The 8013-nt window shown below is 34.1% G+C and overlaps 1 long non-coding RNA gene across 1 annotated transcript; it reads right to left on the bottom strand.

Annotated features, from left to right (window-relative positions):
- Nucleotides 1–1373: 1373 nt before the first annotated feature.
- LOC127853472 (uncharacterized) lies at nt 1374–7415 on the bottom strand. Its single transcript, XR_008036624.1, has 3 exons — nt 7360–7415; nt 3221–3856; nt 1374–3101 (listed from the first exon to the last, which is right to left on the bottom strand). It is a non-coding gene; the product is annotated as an uncharacterized LOC127853472 (long non-coding RNA).
- Nucleotides 7416–8013: the final 598 nt, after the last annotated feature.

Genomic DNA, 8013 nt, shown 5'->3' with positions numbered 1-8013 from the left:
AGGATCATGCAAGTCGTCATTAGTTTAAGTTTCGTCATAAGTATATAAGTATTTTTAATAAAGTGTTTATTTATTTTTTGGTATGTTTCTTCATAATCTTAAATGTTTTCGTAAAGTTCCTACTAACCATATTTGAACACAATTGAATTTGAACAACTTAGCTCTTGAGATCTTACACTGCGTTGCATAATATGTAGAATCTCTTGCCGCATCAATGAAGTATAAGTTATACACGCCAAAGACAACGTACGGTGCCTCATTTGATAAAAGAGCTTGAGGTCTGATATCATTTCCTATATTACAGGACTTCCAGTATGTTCAAAAAGTTCAGTTAATAAATTACCTACAAACACGAAATCACAACTGGGAGTAAATACAAAGCTTAAAACCATGTATTGTTGTTTGGATTGGACATTAGTTAAAATATTATTTTTTTTCTTAAAGGTTTATCCGGTTGAAGCAGGCACATTTTTAACCTATAGACCCTTATCTTTGTAACATTCTCTCTAATACCGTCCCCACATATAAACAAACACACAACATAAATTAATCATGTATTGAACAAAAGTTATGCATGATAAATGAGAATTGTAACATACTTGTTGTACTGTTTAATAAGTTTTTTTTAAAGCTACATTTTTTTTCAGAGTTTCGCAGAGATTTAAAAAGACTCTATACAACGACGAAAAATACTGTGTCTGTTTCATCATTACGGGAGGGTCATGACAAACCCATCTGGGATATCTTTGTGTCACCGAAATTAAGCCACATAAAAAAAGATGGTTCTCGAAAAAAAACGGAAAACGGAATACAACAATACAGAAACATATTTTTTAAAGATGAAAAGCTGTGTAGTCGTGTGTTTATTCAAGGAGAGCCCGGTATGGGGAAAACTACATTCCTTACTAAACTTGCTCTTGAATGGTGTGATGCAGTTTCTGAACACAATTCTACACACAAGGCTACATTTAGTGATATCGATACACTGAATGAGTTCGAGTTTCTCTTTCACATATCACTGAGAGAGGCACTCGTCCAACGAATATCAACTTGATCAACTTGAAGGCAAACCTTAACATGATTTCTCAAAGTACATTAGGAAAAGGGGACATAACTCAGCTTAAAGGCTTTTTCATGTTATGAATATTATTGAATAGTTGAGCCAAACCTTATTTAATGAATAACTTTACACTTTTTCATTAGTGCTATTTTGTAATAAAAAATTAAGTTAACAAATATTACTGTATTGCAAAGCATACGCCAAGAATATTTGCACGAATTCCTTTTAATGTATTTTCAAAAAAGCCAATAGCATACTTTTTAAAATGAAATCAAAACAATTAACAACATTTTCTCGGATATTGACTCATAGCATACAAACACTCCTCGAATTTCAAATTATTTATAAACCAAATGTGAATGCAAAAAGGAAATGGGAGTTGACACCTCTTTGACAAGTTTATAAATCTTAATAAGCTATGTGTTCTCTTCTTTTTATTGGCTGTAATACAAAGAAAATTTTTCTTTAAATTAGATAAAGCCGGGCAAACTTATTTAAAAAAGTTAGGTTGTATGTAATTTTATCACATCTCTAACCACATAAGGAAGATCAAACCTTTTAGAATTATTTGTTATTTATAGAATTGAAGACTAAATCAGCAAGAGCTGTTTGTAAAATATGCATGCCCCCCATATGGGCTGTCAGTTGTAGTGGCAGCCATTGTGTGAATACGTTTTTTGTCTTTGTGACCTTGACATTTGACCTAGCGACCTGAAAATCAATAGAGGTCATCTGCCAGTCATGATCAATTTACCTATGAAGTTTCATGATCCTAGGCCTAAATATTCTTGAGTTATCATCCGTAAACCATTTTACTGTTTCGAGTCACTGTGACCTTGATCTTTGACCTAGTGACCTGAAAATTAATAGGGGTCATCTGTCAGTCATGATCAATATACCTATGAAGTTTCATGATCCTAGGCATAAGCATTCTTGAGTTATCATCCGGGAATCATTTTACTATTTCGAGTCACTGTGACCTTGACCTTTGAGTTAGTGACCTGAAAATCAATAGGGGTCATCTGCGAGTCATTATAAATGTACCTATGAAGTTTCATGATCCTAGGCCTAAGCATCTTGAGTCATCATCCAGAAACCATTTTACTATTTCTAGTCACTGTGACCTTGACCTTTGACCTAGTGACCTGAAAATCAATAGGGGTCATCTGCGAATCATGATCAATGTTCATATGAACTTTCATGATCCTAGGTGTAAGCGTTCTTGAGTTATTATCCGTAAACCATATTACTGGTTCGAGTCACCGTGACCTTTACCTTTGACCTAGTGACCTGAAAATCAATAGGGGTCATCTGCGAGTCATAATCAATGTATCTATGAAGTTTCATGATCCTAGGAGTAAGCGTTCTTGAGTTATCATCTGGAAACCATTTTACTGGCTCGAGTCACCGTGACCTTTGACCAAGTGACCTGAAAATCAATAGGGGTCATCTGCAAGTCATGATCAATGTACCTATGAAGTTTCATGATATTAGGCATAAAAGTTCTTGAGTTATCATCCGGAAACCATTTCACTGGTTCTAGTCACCGTAACCTTGACCTTTACCTAGTGACCTGAAAATCAATAGGTGTCATCTGCGAGTCATGATCAATGTACCTATGAAGTTTCATGATCCTAGGCGTAAGCGTTCTTGAGTTATCATCCGGAAACCATTCGGTGGACGGACTGACGGACGGACTGACCGACATGTGCAAAACAATATATCCCCTCTTCTTCAAAGAGGGGCATAATAATACTAGTCAACTAGCATGCAACTCCCTAAATGGTTCGTATTTTGTTAGTTATTTACATAATGACTAAAAAACCATGTAATTGATAAGTTCTTGGTTCTTCAATGTTATTTGAGGAATAACGGACATAACCTGAGTAAGGTATGTTCTTGCTTCATCTGCTGGTTTAAAGCTGTTCAGGTATGCAGGATCATTAAGAAGAGTTAAAAGAGAATTGAAGAGGCTGATCATTTCACCTTCATCTATGTTTGTGCCATGTATGTGCCGTAGTGCGTTTACTTCTTCTCGCGCCTGTTAAATTAAGAGGTAAGGAAATAATTTCACAAAGATATGCACGTGTAACATGGCATACGAAACTCATTTCATACGTTAATTACTGATGTATAAAGGCTGAGTAAATTACTTCATACCTCCATGCAGATATTAGTATTCAGGCTAAGATCATCTGTAAAGTAATTCTGCATCCAGGTACAGTTGATTAAAGCACTTATTATCCCGCTGAAATCTGTTTTGTCAGCACTTGGTTTATTCTTGTAACCCGTGGGAGGCATGTCCGTATTTCTCCATGATGGGCCTTTTAAATGTGTCTGTTTAAAACGATGGTAGTACCAAATGCAATTACCTATTTCTGAACACAGGCGGCACTGTTTTGAGAAATCACTACAACATCTACACTTCTTTGTTTCAAGTATACCGTGTTTTGCAAGCATATCCTGTCGTATATCCGTGTAAAATGCTTTAAATCCGAGTTCGGCTAATTGTGCAATTACGTCCCTGGTCGTACATGTTGCACTTATACATTTAAGCCAGTTTTAGGCCTCTTTCGTCTCAAACCTTTTTTCCATTTTCAATATTATTTTATACGCCAGAGTTACATTGACGAGAACTTGAACATGAACAATATATTTGACATCCAATATTTACACAATATTAAATTGTGTAGTACTGATATTCATAATTATGCTAGTGTACGTACACATTTCAAAGATTGGGCTGACTTGAAGATACGATTACTTATGCACTTCTCGCATGGTTGTTTGTATTTTCTGCAAATTGAATACGCAAAATTATTGACATGGTTTGAGTTATGAATTTTTTCTTCAAAGAAAAAGATACCTGTCAGAAACCTTTAACCTGCAGGAAAAGTTAACATGATTTGCTATTGCAAAGGACTATATTTCTAGAGAAACCGCATAAGTTAACGAATAAACTATAAAATTATAATAATTTATTTTATGTAATAATCTTCACACAAATATCTTTACTTCAACGAAAATTTGCGAATCTGAAACAATATTGTTTATTTTTGTTAAATTATCAAAACGTGATAAGGCCCCTTTAAGAAGCTCAAAAATCTCACACTTGAACAACATTCATTAATAAGCTCACAGAATCTTAATTCAAATTTATTGGCAATAAAAGAGCTATTTGGTTACTGTTTAACCATTTTATAATAAGAACCCATCAAGAGCAATACCATTGTAACATTTTTCAAAATTGAAGCATGTATAACTAGAAACACATAATAAACCGCTATCGGTGTAAAATCTAACAGCGACACATCGAAACGTGATGATACATTTTACGAACAGTAAACGACTTAGATCTAGAGATTGGCTAAAACTTACGATTCACAGGTCTGGCTAAATCTGGCCTTACTTTGAGGAAAAAATAAGGATAATTATTTTACGTGCAGCGATTAAAATACTATGAAATTATTAAAATGTTACATTTTTACGCGAAACAAAAAAATTAATTAAAGAACACATGCCATGAACCGATCCTTTAATACCAAGTTTTGCATGCAAACTCCTGCTGTAGAGAACCCGATATTTTTCATTAACAATTAAAACAAGTTCATTCAAATTTTCATTTTGTTTTAGTGTACACACAATATAAGGTGAAACAATTTTTTTTTTTAAATTCATGAACGTCTTATTATTAAGTTGAAAATTTTGGGTTATGAACTCATCCTGTATACGATAAAGAAATAGAACATAATAATAAAAAAATATATTTTAAAAAGTTTAAACTCATACAAATCCACAAATTTTGCAAATATTTTTTTATAAGTTTTTTAATTGTTTTTGACATCCGTATATTTTGAAAAAAACAGTAAGACCTCATGAAGTTATCCCCCGTTACTTTTGATTGTTATTACAATATAATTTCATTAAAAAAGCCTAGTTTCTATATTGACCTCGAGTTTCTTTAGTTTTCTGAAAAAGTGTGCGAATGAACTAGAAAATGATGCTTGCCCTATGCAGAAGTATGCTACCAAATAAAGTACTAGAAAGGGCAAAAGTATTTATATATCAGTTTTTTTTAAATACCTATACAACTCGAAACTGTTCTGCCCACGTCATCTATGTTCGCGATGCTATTTACTTTTAAGCAAATACATACTATATCCCATCCATTATATGCATACCCACGGAGCGTATATTGACAAGAGTTGAATCGAGTATTTGACCCTTACTGTAGTAAATTCAATTTTATGCAAAAACTAATCATCCGATTTTATTGGTTTATTCGTTATCTTGTTTCTCATTAATTACTCTTTCAACACATATAACTTTAAGTATATTTCCGTTGTTATTAATGGATTTATAGCGAGTTAAACGCGAGAAATAAATTTTTTGTTTTACCCCTGCGCGTTTAACATTGTCGATACTTTGTCACGTGACCCGTAGCTATCGATTAGCGTACATCGAAGCGCCGAGGGTATACATTTTGATTTACCCACAACGTTTTTTTCTAATTTGACTTTTATTTCTCGGCCGATTTTGACAAATTATATATCATTTGAAAGCTTACGTTTCGTAGTTTTCAGATATATAAATATATATGAAGTCTTCTAGTTTGGGCAGCCCGACGAGTTATAACTTTAACTTTTGCAAATATCATACCGTTTTAGAATCTATATTTACGTTAAACATGGTCGTACTTTATACAGATTTGTAGCGTTTATATTTGGAGCTCAGTTTTTAAAACTACATCTTGCTTAGGAAAATAGAATTCTGTATACGATAGAAAAAAAGGGTTTAAAAATGAAAGTAATAAGAAATGAATTTGTACGAAAGTAGCGCGCGGACAAGCTAATTGCCGATATTGTCCCGTTTCATATCCGCCGTGGCATACCGCAAGCAACAAATTGAAAGAGAGTCTTTATTATGTTGAGAATCGTTCTATTTATTCTTGCATTATATGTTTTGTTTTTCTCCTCTACAAAAACGGCATAGACCCATTCCCTAGAACTCGCGATAACGTTTTCCAAACACAATTTCAGTTTACATAACCCGTCTATATTTTTTTCCTAAATCCCGATTTGTTTCTAATTTATTTATTTCAATCATTTCGATATCTTAGTTTGAATTAACCTCATAAATCAACACCGCGGTATTTTAAGTGCGCCCTAGGTGCAGTCTACATGTAAGTATTCGTGATCCGATTGCCATTCGCTCTCAGAAAAAAGTTTAACCTGTTATCCTGAGCAATATTCTGGTACGTTGTGGTTGCAACCCATCAAAAACAAGTTTTTGGTTCGCCACAATTTTACGTAATTCTCATTTAACTTTTCACTATTTAAGCTTATTCTCAACTTATTAAAACATCGTCTGCTCTCACTTTCCTGATCTCATTAATATGCAAGTTTACTAGCTGCGCATTTAGGATACACATAACTATACAAAGATTATCACATCGTTCAATCGCCTCCAGCGACGACTGTGGACCATGCAACGAATGAGCTACTGTATACATGTCGGTCGAAAGCGGAGTTTTAGTATTTCCCTATTCTTTATATTTTAAGTATTGGATTGAGTAGATTTGAGCGGTTCGTTGAGAGCCTAAGTAAGAAGGACTTTGTGAACGTAATCCTAACCTTCCCAGCTGCTTACTTTTCAAGAAATCCGTTACAACGTGGTCAAAAATCAAACAAAATTCACCGCTCTCTCGGTAAAAGTTTAATTACACAGGATTTAGACTAAAGATAATTATGAAAAACATTTTATTGAAATCTTTAGTAATTTTTCGTCGGTTTTTCCAAATTACAGCATCCCTCATAAACAAACAACATTTTTATGAGCGATGAAATTCGAGTGGGTTTTGAACAACGTCTCATTATAACGACCGTGACTAATTATAAGATGGTCATGATAACGGCAACGAAAATAAAATTATGCCAATGCATTCGGCTCAGACAGTGGAAAATGGCATGTTGAGATGTCCTATTCGCTAGAGATATTTACTTCAGTTTATGTCATTCACAGCTGTTGATAATGATTCCCAACACCTCCCATATGCATTTGATTTAAGAACATATCTCGCAATACCAAACGCGCAATCAACATAGAGAACTCTTTTGAATAAGTATTATGCAGACACTTATTTTATTTTAAAAAGATGATAACTTCGCGATGTCGGATATTCACGTCAAAACAGTCATTTCAAACGCAAATGCGTGTAATACATCATTAAGTACATTACATACATATTCAACCAATAACAAAATCGTCATAATTAAGCAAAATATCTTATAAGAACATACTTTTTCTCGTCGAATATAGAAATCTGTCTCCATACTCCAACCAATTTCGCTCCTCTGACCTTAACCTACTGCAAGGTTGCTAAACTTGTCGAACGTTCGCTTTGCACGTACACCACTTTGCACGGTTATGATTGGTAGACTTGCCATTACACCACTTTACACGTTTAAGATTGGTAGATTTGTCGATCGAAAATCGCAGTCGAAAGTGGGTTGTCAGCGCATTTCAGAAAACACAACTCTTTGCGTCCCGGACGTTGTACCATTTCAGCCTACATCCTTAGCTTAAAGGGGCATTTCATCAAGTGTTGGTTTATTGACAAATTTAAAAAAATGTTTCAGATTCGCAACTTTTCGGTGTAGTTATGATATTTGTGAGGAAACAGTAATACTTCAAACATTTACCATGCTCTATATATAATATATATATTATGCATCTTTTAACGATTTAAAAACCTGAAAATTATAAAGCGTAGCAATGCGAAACGATTGAATAATTTGGAGAGTTCTGTTGTTGTTATACGATTGTGATACTACGAGGATTGCTTATATGCAGTATAAAATACTTCTCTAATGGTATGAGCACGGATGGCCAAGTGGGCTAAGCGAAGTACTTTTATTCCAGGGCTCCAGGGATCAGTGGTTCGAGCCCAGTTG

This window comes from Dreissena polymorpha, chromosome 12, assembly GCF_020536995.1.
Source record: "Dreissena polymorpha isolate Duluth1 chromosome 12, UMN_Dpol_1.0, whole genome shotgun sequence".
Lineage (NCBI taxonomy): Eukaryota > Metazoa > Mollusca > Bivalvia > Myida > Dreissenidae > Dreissena > Dreissena polymorpha.
The sequence above is the reverse complement of the archived record's forward strand: the minus strand, read 5'-3'. Positions and strand labels throughout refer to the sequence as shown.